The sequence below is a fragment of the Hyaena hyaena genome, unplaced genomic scaffold, assembly GCF_003009895.1.
Source record: "Hyaena hyaena isolate Hyena2069 unplaced genomic scaffold, ASM300989v1 scaffold_70, whole genome shotgun sequence".
In the NCBI taxonomy this organism is placed as follows: domain Eukaryota; kingdom Metazoa; phylum Chordata; class Mammalia; order Carnivora; family Hyaenidae; genus Hyaena; species Hyaena hyaena.
In genome coordinates, this window is record NW_024080701.1 from 2,977,829 (window position 1) to 2,990,546 (window position 12,718).

Consider the following 12,718-nt stretch of genomic DNA (forward strand, 5'->3'; position numbering starts at 1 on the left):
CTGAGTAGCTGTCATATTTGCTAGTTCTAAGTTCTGGCTGGCTTCTGATTCCCAAGGCGAGTGATTTGTGGCTTCCTGCATCCAATATCTTTGACTGAGCATAAGTTTATAAGCATTTTACTCACTAGCATTCCTACTTTTTATAGTATCTGCCCTACTACAACACTTAGCAAGAGTACATGTAACTAACCACTCTTTATAAATAAGCATAGGGCTAACACAAAGACTGGAAGTTAAATCTGTGACTCAGAAAAAGGCATTACAAGTTGTGTCCCCCTCAAATAAAGCTTGCCTATCACTAGGCAAGGAAATGGAAAGGGTAGACTATAGATTCTTTAACTCAGAACTACCATCAGGTTCCAATTCCTTACTCAATTCTGGAACTTGGCAAGCATTTGTATATCTTAGAAGAAAAAGTAACTGAGAAAGAAACTGGGGCAACACCAACCTTAACAAGCTAATAAAATACTAGCAAATGTTATCATCATATAACAGAGTAGGTCATAAGCCCAAAGATAGATTGTGTGAACACTGTTTTAAAAGTATAACTAGGCAGTTTGTTGTATTTATTTAGCAATTAAAATTTTTTTATTCCTGTATTCAATCTATCTTTTATAGATAGTAAAATTTAAATTCTGTGGCATGAATTACAATCTCTGCAAGCTAATGAATGAATCTAGCTAACGTGCCCAACATTCTCCTCAAAAAGCTTTGTTGCTCTCCGTGCATCTTCTTAACAATATGTTCAATAATCATCCACTTGATGCAAGTATGATTATAATAGCAATCATCTTCACTATTTATAGAATCTTTTAAGTTCATGGTTGACTACAGTCATAGTGTAATACAGTAAAACATTTACTTTAGCAGTTTAATTGATGTTAATAGCTTTCTAGGAGCACCTGGGTGGCTCAGTCAGTTAAATGTCTGACTTCGGTTCAGGTCATGATCTCACGGTTCATGTCATGATCTCACAGTACATGTCATGATCTCACGGTTCATGGGTTCAAGCCCTGCGTTGAGTTCTGTGCTGACAGCATGGAGCGTGGAGCCTGCTTTGGATTCTTGTCTACCTCTCTCTCTCTGATCCTCCCCTGCTTGCACTCTTTCTCTCAAAAATAAACATTAAATTTTTTTAAAGAGCTTTCTAAATGCCTTTGTCCTATATTTATAAAATTGTTAAGTCTCTGAAAAGGTCACCATATATTTCATCAGATTTTAGGGAGGAATTTATGTGCTGCTAAGTAGTGGTATCAGCAAATTTCTGAAATTACAACATCACTTTGTAATTGTCAAAAATCTGTTTACTAAAAGCTTACATACATACAGTGATATATCCAAATATCTCAACAAGTGGTAAAAAAAAAAAAATATGCTCAGAAAAAATTTGGTACTGTTCAAAAGTTCAGCATTAAAACAGCTTGGAAATTTCCCCAAGGCTCAAATTTACCTTGAAATTGTCACCTTAAAAACAACAGCTGTATAATATCCTCCTAAATGTTCTCAGCAGCCTTTCTTAAAATACTCTCCGCTAATTCTGTACCTTCCCAATTCCTCACACTGCAGAAGTAATCTCTTTAAAATACAAATCTGTTCATAATATTCTCTTTTCTCCCTACATTGTATTTTGGAAAATTTCAAACACAAAAAATGCTGAAAGCTTCTCATAGTGAATATCCCACATCCAGGTTCCCATATATCCCTATATCTACCATCTAGGTTCTGCTATTAGCATCTTACTATATTTGCTGTATCAGAAAGATACATATCTATCCTTAATCACTTAATCATAATGTTTTATGATTTGTTAATATTTTGCCCAGAATCATAAGGGGTCTATGCTCATAAGGCACATTTCTGTAATTTTCTTTTAAATCTGTAACATCTTTATCTGGTTTTATTAATAGGGTAATGATAGACTAGTGAAATGAGTTTGGAAGCGATTCCCTTTTGTCTATTTTTTGGTAGTTTATGTAAGACTGACGTTACTTCTTAACTTTTCTTAATATTTATTTATTTTTTAGACAGAGAGAAACAGAGATAGAGCACAAGCGGGGGGGGGGGGGCCAAGAGAGAGAGGGAGACACAGAATCCGAAGGAGGCTCCAGGCTTTGAGCTGTCAGCACAGAGCCCCATGCAAGGCTTGAACCCAAAAACCACAAAATCATGACCTGAGCAGAAGTTGGATGCTTAACCAACTGAGCCACCCAGGCACCCCTATTTCTTCTTTAAATACTTCATAGAATTCAGGGTGCCTGGATGGCTAAGTTGGTTGAGCATCAGACTCTTGATCGCAGCTCGGGTCTTGATCTCAGGATCATGAGTTCAAGCCCCGCATTGGGCTCCACACTGTGTGTGAAGCCTACTTAAAAAACAAAAACCAAGAAACAAAAAATATTTGATAGAATTCATTAGTGAAACCATTTATGGCCTTGAGTTTTCTTTATAGGAAGATTTTTTTTATCAATATCCCATTTAATATGTCTATTCAGATTTTGTTTCAATTTGTGACAGCTTTAGTATGTTGATATTTTCAAGAAACTGTAGAGTTATTACATCAAATTTTTTGACATAAGGTTGTTTATAATATCTCCTTATTGTTCTACAGGATCTATACTGATAAATCCCTTTCATTCTTGATAATAGTAATTTGTGTTCTGTTTTTATCAGTGTATCTATGGGTTTATCAACATTATTAGTCTTTTCAAAGAACCAACTTCTGACTTTGTAATTTTGTCTATTATTTGTCTTTCTCTATTTCACTGATTACTTCTATTGTCTTTATTATTTTTTTCTCCTTTCTACTTTGGATTTATCTTGCTCTTTGTTTACCAGCTTCATAAGGTAGAACTTTAGACCACTATCTTTAGACCTCCTTTTTCTAAAATAGGTGTTTGAAATTATAAACTTCCCTCTAAGCACACCATTAACTGCATCCTACAATTTTTTAAAGGACTTTTAATAAACTACATATATTAGAAGGGCACCTGGATAGTTCAGTCGGCTGAGGATCCAACTTCAGTTCAAGTCATGATCTCATGGTTCATGGGTGCGAGCCCCGCATTGGGCTCTGTGCTGACAGCTAGCTCAGAGCCTGGAGCCTGTTTCAGATTCTGTGTCTCCCTCTCTTTCTGACCCTCCCCTGCTCATGCTGTCTCTCTCTCTCAGAAATAATAAAAAAAAATTAAAGAACAAAACTACATATATCAGAATAGTTTTAGATTTAGAGAAATTGCAAAAATAGTACCTACATATACCACTCCTAGTTTCCTATGATTTATATCTTGCATTACATGATAGTTTGTCATAATTAATACAAGAATACTGATACATTATTAAGTTCATATTTTACTTCCAGATATTTTTAAAAGTTTATTTTTGAGAGAGAGAGCGCACAAGTGGGGTAGGAGCAGAGAGAGAGAGAGAGAGACAGACAGACAGACAGACAAACAAGGAATCCCAAGCAGGCTTTCCACTGTCAGTGTAGAGCCCAATGCAGGGGTCGAACTCACGAACCAGGAGATCATGACTTGAGATGAAGTCAGACGCTGAAGCAACTGAGCCACCCAGACACCCCAACCAGATTTTTTACCTAATATCCTTTTTCTCTTTCAGGATTGCAACCAGGCTACCACATTACATTTGGTCATGATGTCTCCTCAGGCTCCTCTTGGCTATGAACATTATTCTACGAATTTTGATGCTGTATTTTCATCATCCAGTTCAAATTACTTTCTCTCTTGTGATTTCTTTATTGACACATAGGTTTAGAAGTTTCACTGAGATTCCAAATATCTGTGGGGTATTTTAGTCATCTTGATTTCTACTTTAATCCCATCATGGTCAAAGAATATATTCTATACCATTACAATCCTTTCAAATTATCAAGACATGATTCACAGCCCAGCATCTGGTCTATAAGTAATTTGGGGAAAAGAAATGTATTCTGTAGTAGTTGGGTGCAGATCTATACTGATTTTTTGTTTCTTTAGCTATCAGGTATTGAGAAGAATGTTAAGGTCTCTATGATTCGTATCTATTTTTTTTTTAATTTTTTTTAGTTTATTTTGAGAGAAAGTGAGCATGAGCAAGGGAGGGGAAGAGAGAGAGGAGAAAGAACCCCAAAAGATCTCCACTGTCAGCACAGAGCCTGACATTGGGCTCAACCTCATGAACCACAAGATCATGACCTGAGCCAAAACCAAGAGCCAGACATTTACGTCACTGAATGAGCCACACAGGTGCCCCTTCTTTTTTTAATTATATAAATTTTTACTTGATGTATTTTGAAGCTCTGGCATTTGGCACATATGTGTTTATGATAATGTCATGAATCGACATTTTTATCATTAGGACTCCCTTAACTCTTCCAACACACTATCTTTTTTCTTTAATTTTTTTCAAGTTTATTTATTTTGAAAGAGAGCAAGCAGGGTAGAGGCAGAGAGAGGGAGATGGGACAGAGAGAGAGAGAGAGAGAGAGAGAGAGGGAGGGAGAGAGAAAATCTTAAGCAGGCTCTGCACCCCCAGCACAGAACCTGATGTGGGACCCAAACCCACAAACCGTGAGACCATGACCTGGGCCAAATCAAGAGTCAGATGCTCAGCTGAGTGAGCCACCTAGGCACCACAAAACACTTTATCTTGAACTCTACTTTATCTGATATGAACATAGCCATTCTAGCCTTCTTATGCTTACTGATTGAAAGGTACATCTTTTTTTCCATGCATTTACTTTTAGCCAATCTGTCTGTATGCATTGAGGCAGAATACCTATTCCATCATACTAAATAAAATTATTAATATGGGCCATCTGGGTGGCTCTGTCAGTTGAGCATCTAACTTTATCTCATGTCATGATCTCACAGTTCATGAGTTCGAGTGCCGGATTGGGGTCACTACTGTCAGCACAGGCCCACTTCAGATCCTCTGTCCCTCTCTCTCTCTCTCTCTGCCCCTCCTCCGCTCACATTCTGTCTCTCTCTCTCTCAAGAATAAATAAACATTAAAAATAAATAATAAAAAAGCCCCTCAATGCATCCAACTATTTATGATAAATCCAAAATAGGCTTAACAAAGCCCACTTGATACGATCCTCGTTAATAAGTATTAGGTTTGAGTTATATTTTCCCTAGATCTCTGTACACCAGACAAAATGGTATTTCCGGTTTTTCCATTCTACCATCCATGCTCCTTCCACAGGGCTTTTCATATGCTGGTCCCTCTCCCTGGAATGCTTTTATTCCTAGTTAACTACTCAACCTTCAAATCTCAATCCAAAAGTCAGTTGCCTGGGGAAGCACTCCCTGATCTCTCAGATTAGGCCATACTCCCTCATATACACTTCTCTCCTAAAATCCTGTTACTTCCTTCATATCACTTATCACAACTGTGACTATTTCTAAGATAGGCAGTAGAGCAGCAGTTCTCAACCATATCAAACACAATACCCCCTTTTTTCTCTAAAACATTACAGGAATTATCATTCATACATGAGATATAATTATAACAATCCCCAGGATGCTCCTCAAGTAGCTGCCCCAAATGTCACCATGCAACTTTTCTTTCAAAGTATTTATACCTTTTTATCATAAATATTTTGTAATAGCTCCTATCCTTAATGAAATTCAGAACTACCGTAACTTACACATGTATAATATTAAATATCAATATAAGGGCACCTGGGTGGCTCAGTCCATTAAGTGTCCAACTTCAGCTCAGGTCATGATCTCACAGTTCATGAATTCCGGATCAGGCTCTGTGCTGTCAGCATGGAGCCTGCTTCAGATTCTCTGTCCACCATGTCAGCCCCCTCCCCAACGCCTCTCCCCTGCTGGCACCCTTTCTCTCTCAAAAATAAATATTTAAAAAAGAATTGAAAAAATAATATTTCAACATGTAAATGGTTGGGTCTGACCATATTAGATGAAGACTATGAATGTGAAAACCGCAAATACAGACTGATAAAAGTATGTTATATTGTTGATGAAAATACCTGGAATAGCATTACTGTCTGTGATATGATTTTCCAAAACAGTGACCAACTCTTCATAAACTCTGAAACAAAGTACAGTCTCTTGATTTACACAGTAACTATGTTCTGTGCAAAAACAAAACAGAAGAAAAAACAAAATGTTTATGTGTAAAACAAATTGTTCTAAGTTCATGTGATCAGAAAACAGATTTTTCACCTACATGGACATCCTCTGGGACATTTGAAAGTGATGTAAAATGTACAACAGCTTTTACTGTATAGGGTAGGAATGCTCTTTACATTGCAGGATGTCTAAAATCCTGATTTTCATCCAGTAAAGTCAGGGACACCCTCTCAATGATTTTGAAACCAAAAAACATCCCCCAAATTTCCAAATCTCCCTAGGAGATTACCTTAAACTCATTAAAAACAACAACAACAACACTGCATTAGGGTAAAGGATGATTGCAAGATCTCTATAACCAGACTACTTGTGTTTGAAACCTGGCTCTATCACTTACTAGTTGTGTATGATCTTGAACAATTAAATCTTTTTGTGCTTCAGTTTCTACATTCATAAAACAAAAATATTATCAGAATCAATGTCATAGGGCTGTTCTGAAGAATAAATTAGAAAATCCATATTAAGTGTTTGGCACAAAGCTGGTACCGAATCTTTACTACAGTCATTAGTATAATTATTTGCTTAATGACTGCCTCTCCCAATAGAGGGTAAACTCAATAACAGCTAGGAGGAATGTCTGTCATAGTTATTATTTCATTCCTATGACCTGATACGTCATCTGGTATAGAGTAAGTACTCAATACTGAATGAATGAATAAAAGTTAGCAAAGATGTTTGGAATATAAACAATAAAAACTGGGACATAACCTTCAACAGTATTATTTTAGGTTTTGCTACTAAGATATTTCTATATATGAATGTCAAAACTTACTCTAATGACATATACATACACATGTAGAATATATCTAGTGGGATACCCAAAAAACTGGTAATAGTTTTTGCCTCTGGGGAAAAAAACTGAGGGCATAGGGGTTGGAAATCTATTTTTCACTATAGGCCTTTTTGTACTTTTCAAAAAATTAAGCAATAATACACACGTATTATTTTTAATTTTTTAAAATTTTCTTTTAACTCATTTTTTTTTAACCTAGAAGACTTAAGGCACAAAACCAAGTCTGCATAATGCTTCTTTATACAAAACTTTTTTGAAACTCCAGAAATCATCAAAAGGTTTGACTTGCACCTCTTTTGAACTTGCACCTATTTTGAACTTTCAGAATGGCTCATCACAGTAGAGATCTATCCCAGTTTACTAATACTCCAAAAAAGCCTAATATAATTAGAAACCAATTTCCTATCCAAAAAGATATAAAGGGACGAGTAGCATAACTACTAGGAGTAATAATTTTATATTTATATACCAGTTTATAGTTTACAACATCTGGTGGAAAAGCATGACCTTTGAAGCAGATAAAATACTTAACAGGTGGGGCACCTGGGTGGCTCAGTTGGTTACGCGTCTGACTGGCTCAGGTTGTGTTCTCGCAGTTGGAGAGTTAGAGCCCCGCGTCTGGCTCTGTGCTGACAGCTCAGAGCCTGGAGCTTGTTTTGGATTCTGTGTCTCCCTCTCTCTCTCTGCTCCTCCCCCCACTTACGCTCTGTCTCTCTCTCTCAAAAATAAACATTAAAATTTTTTTTAAAAATGCTTAATAGGTTTACTACCTTGAGTAAATTTTAATCTCTCTGAACTTCAAATTCCTCTTCTATAAAATAAGATACTACCATTTAGTAATCAGGGATTCAGTTTAAAAAAGAAGCAGCAATTTCTTGCAGTGAGCTTTTCTTTTTTAAAGGTATTTACATTTTCAATAGGTAACATGTTTCAAATTTTTAAAAAACAAATGGGAGTACAGCTGGTTTCTTTTTTTTTTGTCAGTGTTTTCCTTTTTTTTAATAGTTTATTTTTAAGTTGGTTTACATATAACACCCAGTGCTCATCCCAACAAGTGCCCTCCTCCCTGCCCATCACCCCCCTGTCCCTCTGCCCCACCCCCTCTAGCCCTCAGTTTGTTCTCAGCATTCAAGAGTCTCAGGATTTGCCTCTCTCCCTCTCCCCAACCACTTTTCCCCCCTTCTTCTCCCGCTTCATCTGGTTTCAATAGAGAACTCAGATTTACCACCTGAACCCACTAATTAATCTCGGCATCACGGGTAGGGGAAAAACTAGAGTATAGAGCATAGCCTACCATAGTGTACCCAAAGTGTTTAACCTGAATCCAATCAAGCATTTACCTTACCTTCGTTTGCAGTAACAAGCTAAGTGATATCACTAGGAATCAATCAGATAAATTCAGATAATTGACAGGGTCTCTTCAAGTTATGATGAAAAAAGAGAAAAAGAAAAAAGTTATATGTTCTAGATTTGAAAAGATTTCAAGAGACCTAATAGCCAAATGCAACGCATAAAGTTTGACTGGAAATAAGATTAAAAACAGTAAAAAAAAAAAAAAAAAAGGGCAATCTGGGGAAAATTTTTAATTTAACTTTTTAAGTCTCCTTTTTTTTCATAATCTCTACACCCAATGTGGGGGTCGAACTCACAATCCTGAGATCAAGTCGCATACTCTTCCCACTGAGCTAACCAGGCACCCCCAATTTTGGGAAATTTTAATAAGCACTGGGTATTAGAGAATAGAAAAGAATTAGCTGCTTAATGTGATTATGTTATTGAGTTATGCAGGAAAATATTCTTTTAATTAGAAACATGTATTAAAGCGTGTAGGGGTGAAATGTTAGGAATACAAGCAAATAGCAATGTAACAACAGATTTTAAAATGAATAATCAACTTACATGGGTTCAATATAGTCTCTACTTTTCTGGATGTTTAAAAGTTTTTATAAAAAATTCTTTAAAATTTATACAGAAAATGATTCCCTTCCTATTCCTGTTTCTCAGCCACTTCCACCTCTAGTCACTGTTACCAGTTTCTTCTGAATTCTTCCCGATATAGTTTAGGTATATATATATGCAAATACATACACTTTTTAAAAAAAAACACAAATGGTTGCAAAACCTCTTTTTCACTTTTTTTCACTTACTGTATCTTGATTATTACTCAATATTAGCACACAACAGAGGGCCAGCTCATTGTAACAATATTTAACCAGTCCTCTACTGATGAACACTTAGGAGTTCTAATTTCTTGACAGTCTCTTTCAGTTTAGAAGAGGAAAAAAATGCAAATCACTGTTAGGTTTCAATTAGAGATTTAGCATGCTGAATGCTCAGTTGAAGTATTCCTACACAATTTATCTGCCTACATGTTCTTATTCAGTGGATACATAAATTAATCCTAAACCTCCCACTATGATATTTGAATTAGGAAATGGACAACATGTCTATTTCTCACAGAGTCATTCCTGGCCCCAGAACCAATTCAGCTAGCATCTACCATTATTCCTTCCTTTTCTTGTACAGGAGCCTCTTATACAGTAGACTACATGTGCTGTGCGCTAAGCTAGATAATTACCATTTGCAGTTTTTCCTTTTTAGATTATCTTTTCATCAAAGCAATTAGTTATGAACTAACTTGACCAGACTCCTTCACACTCTCTTAGCACCTTCCAAGCCATGCTGAAATTCTCTTCAAAAAGTATCTAGTACCTTTATTTTATTTTTTAATGTTTGTTTATTTTTGAGAGAGAGACAGAGTATGAGTGGGGATGGGGCAGAAAGTGGGAGACACAGAACCCAAAGCAGGCTCCAGGCTCTGAGCCGTCAGCACAGAGCCCAACACGAAGCTCAAACTTATGAGCTGTGAGATCATGACCCGAGACAAAGTCGAAAGCTTAACCAACTGAGCCACCCAGGTGCCCCTCTAATACCTTTAAAAGCACATACCATTCTCTACACTCAGGAGTTAACTCTAGAAACTCTAACTGTAATGTAGATGCTTCTCAAAAGTGTTTAGAATATTTAATTTGGTGTAACAGGAAAAGACTGAGGAGTTAACTCTAGAAACTGTAACTGAAATGTAGGGGCTTCTCAACAGTGCTTAGACCTCTAACTTGGTGTAACAGGAAAAAGATGACACTGGCATATGTGAATTTCATCTCTTGTCCTAGTTTAGTTTGAGCAAATTATAGTCAAACCCTTAGTGACCTCATCAGAAATATGCTTCAAAAAACCACTTTCCATTACAGTAGCTCATCTGTTGTTGTTGTTTTTTTTTGTGACAGACCCGAGTGTACCTGGTACACATGCAGCAAATACTACGTAAGTCTTAACTGAATCTAAATATTCCATGGATTCATTCACAACCAAACATGAGAACAGGGTTTTAAACACATTTTAAGATTTTCCATGGGGCTTGGAATAATATTAGGCTTTTACAAGTGCTCACAAGTTATTTCGGCTTGAGTAAATTCTATACAAACCATTATGGTAGATAAAGACCCATTTGCTAGGTAAGAGAAGAACTTCCCTTAACTCGGATGACAGTTCTAACTTGCTAAGAGCCATAGGAAGTCTGACTCTTAAAGATGATTAAATTTAACAGACCAAAGCATTTGAGTGCAAAGTATTTCCTCCCCATAATTATGCACCGAGATTCGGATTAAATATCAGCTTGACACGTAGTAAGCGCTCCATAAATCCTAATTATTAAGACGCATCCCAAAAGGAGAGAAGACAGAAGGAGGAAAAAGAACGGAGGCTGTCAGTCACAAGAGGTCGAAGGTGTCCCCTGGCCTGTGACCCGTAGGCCTTTAAGCACCTGGGTCTGAAGGACCCCTGTGCAACCGGGGACCGAAAGAGGTGAGCGGCCTCCCCTTAAGGTCAAGGTTCTTCCAGGCGCGTTTCCTGCTGGGGCTGGAAGCAGAGCTGGAACGCCCCCGCGAGAATCTGCACCCCGAAGCCAGAAGCACCGCCTGCCCGTAAACCGCGCGGGCTCCGGGAGAGGGGAGGATCGGGTTGCCCCTGTGCCGCAGCCAGCATGAGCAAAAACCCGGCCGCTTCCTGCAGCCCCAAACCTTAGGGGCAGACCACCAGGATCCTCCCATTCCGATACGCCTCAACGCAGCCCGGCCTCTCGATACTCACACTCAAAGCGGACCCCTCTTACTCCATCAGGCCGCCAAGGTCCCGGCGAGGGGACTCCCTGAGGCGCCCCCCCCCCTCAGTTTTGGGTCCGGCGGCCCACTCCGGACCCCCTCCCCGCCGGGCACCGCCGCCGCCGCCGCCGCCGCCAGCGCGCAGGCGCACACCGCCACCGTCACGCTCTCCTTTTTTTTTCCCCCTTTGCTGTCCGCCTTTCTCAATAATCTAGCTTTATTTGAACACACGAGAGTGAACAACGGACACAGGGGAAAGAAGCTTTACTCAAAAAGAAGGAAAGATCTAAAGCCGGCAGGCAAGCTTGAGGAAGAGTTACTGTTGCACTGAACGCAGCTGTGACTAGCCTCTCTCGTTCCTTTTTCATTCTCTTTTCTCTTCCCTGGCCTTCCTTTTGCTTCTGCTCTCTTCCTAAATCCTCAGCATTCCCTTTATGCAGTGGCAATTATTTAAGCTAAATTTCCAACTATTCCTACCCTGGAAACTACTGAAACTTAATGGATGGTGCAAGAGCTTGAGGACAGACAGATCTGAGTTCAAATTTTGACCTAGCCACTAGTAACTTATGACTTTGGGCAAATTGCAAGTTTTCTTAGAACCTCAGTTTCTTCATAGTTAAAATTAGGATAATGCTCTCTCAGGGTGTTGCTAGGATTAAAAGATATAATATAGGTCAAGTTCCTATCCATGAATGGCTGCCTGTCGAAGAGCAAACAATACATGAATACCAATGATTCTTAATATTTAATGTATTTATTTCCTTTATTAAACTTACCCCATACTCATTCCCTCTTATTTTAGTGACTACAAATCATCAGATAAAACAAGTTACATTAGGATTAATAATGTGATGAAGTGTTACTCCTCCCATATTATTGAATGTCTGATAATGTCTATGTTTAACAAGACCTGTGATACCTAAAATCAAAGCAAGCATCTCCATCTATGTGTAAGTCCAGACTTGTTTCTAACCTCTTTTTTTATGTTTATTTATTTTTTTATATGTTTAATTAATTTATTTATTTTTGAGAGAGAGAGCCCTCACATGAGCAGGGGAGGGGCAGAGAGATGGGGGACAAAGGATCTAAAGCAGGCTCAATGCTGACAGCAGAGAGCCTGATGCAGGGCTCAAACTCACAAACTCCAAGATTATGACCTGAGAGAAGTCAGACACTCAACTGACTGAGCCACCCAAGCACCTCCAATTTACTTCTAGAGGATTGAGGAACTATTCCAATTGTGTGTTTGTGACATCACAAGTCCTTTAAACACTCAAGGTTTGAGGTATGCTGCTCATTCTACTCTCTTTTAAAGGCATGCAGTGGAAGGACTACTTTGCCCTATAAACTCAGGGCCATAGTCCAAAGAAAAGCTTGTAGAAGACCAAGGTCAGCCATTGGTGAGCATCAAGGTAATTCTAGATCAGGTTTTTTGAAACTATGGGACTATTGATATTTTGGAGATGATTCTTGTGCTGCCCTGTGCATTGCAGGATACTTAGCAGCATCCCTGGACACTAAATGCCTGTAGTATCCTCTTTATATCCCCTACCCCAATCTTTGTCGTTTTGACAATCAAAAATGTCTCCAGACACTGCCAAATGTCC

General features: G+C 38.2%; 1 protein-coding gene across 2 annotated transcripts in view; it reads right to left on the reverse strand.

Annotated features, from left to right (window-relative positions):
• The window catches only part of ZNF106 (zinc finger protein 106), a 59,934-nt gene extending 48,700 nt beyond the window's left edge, over positions 1-11,234 (reverse strand). For both annotated transcript variants that reach the window (XM_039232741.1, XM_039232740.1), the window contains exon 1: positions 11,101-11,234. The gene's annotated coding sequence lies outside the window, so the exon portion shown is untranslated. The remainder of the gene's footprint in view (positions 1-11,100) is intronic.
• Positions 11,235-12,718: the final 1,484 nt, after the last annotated feature.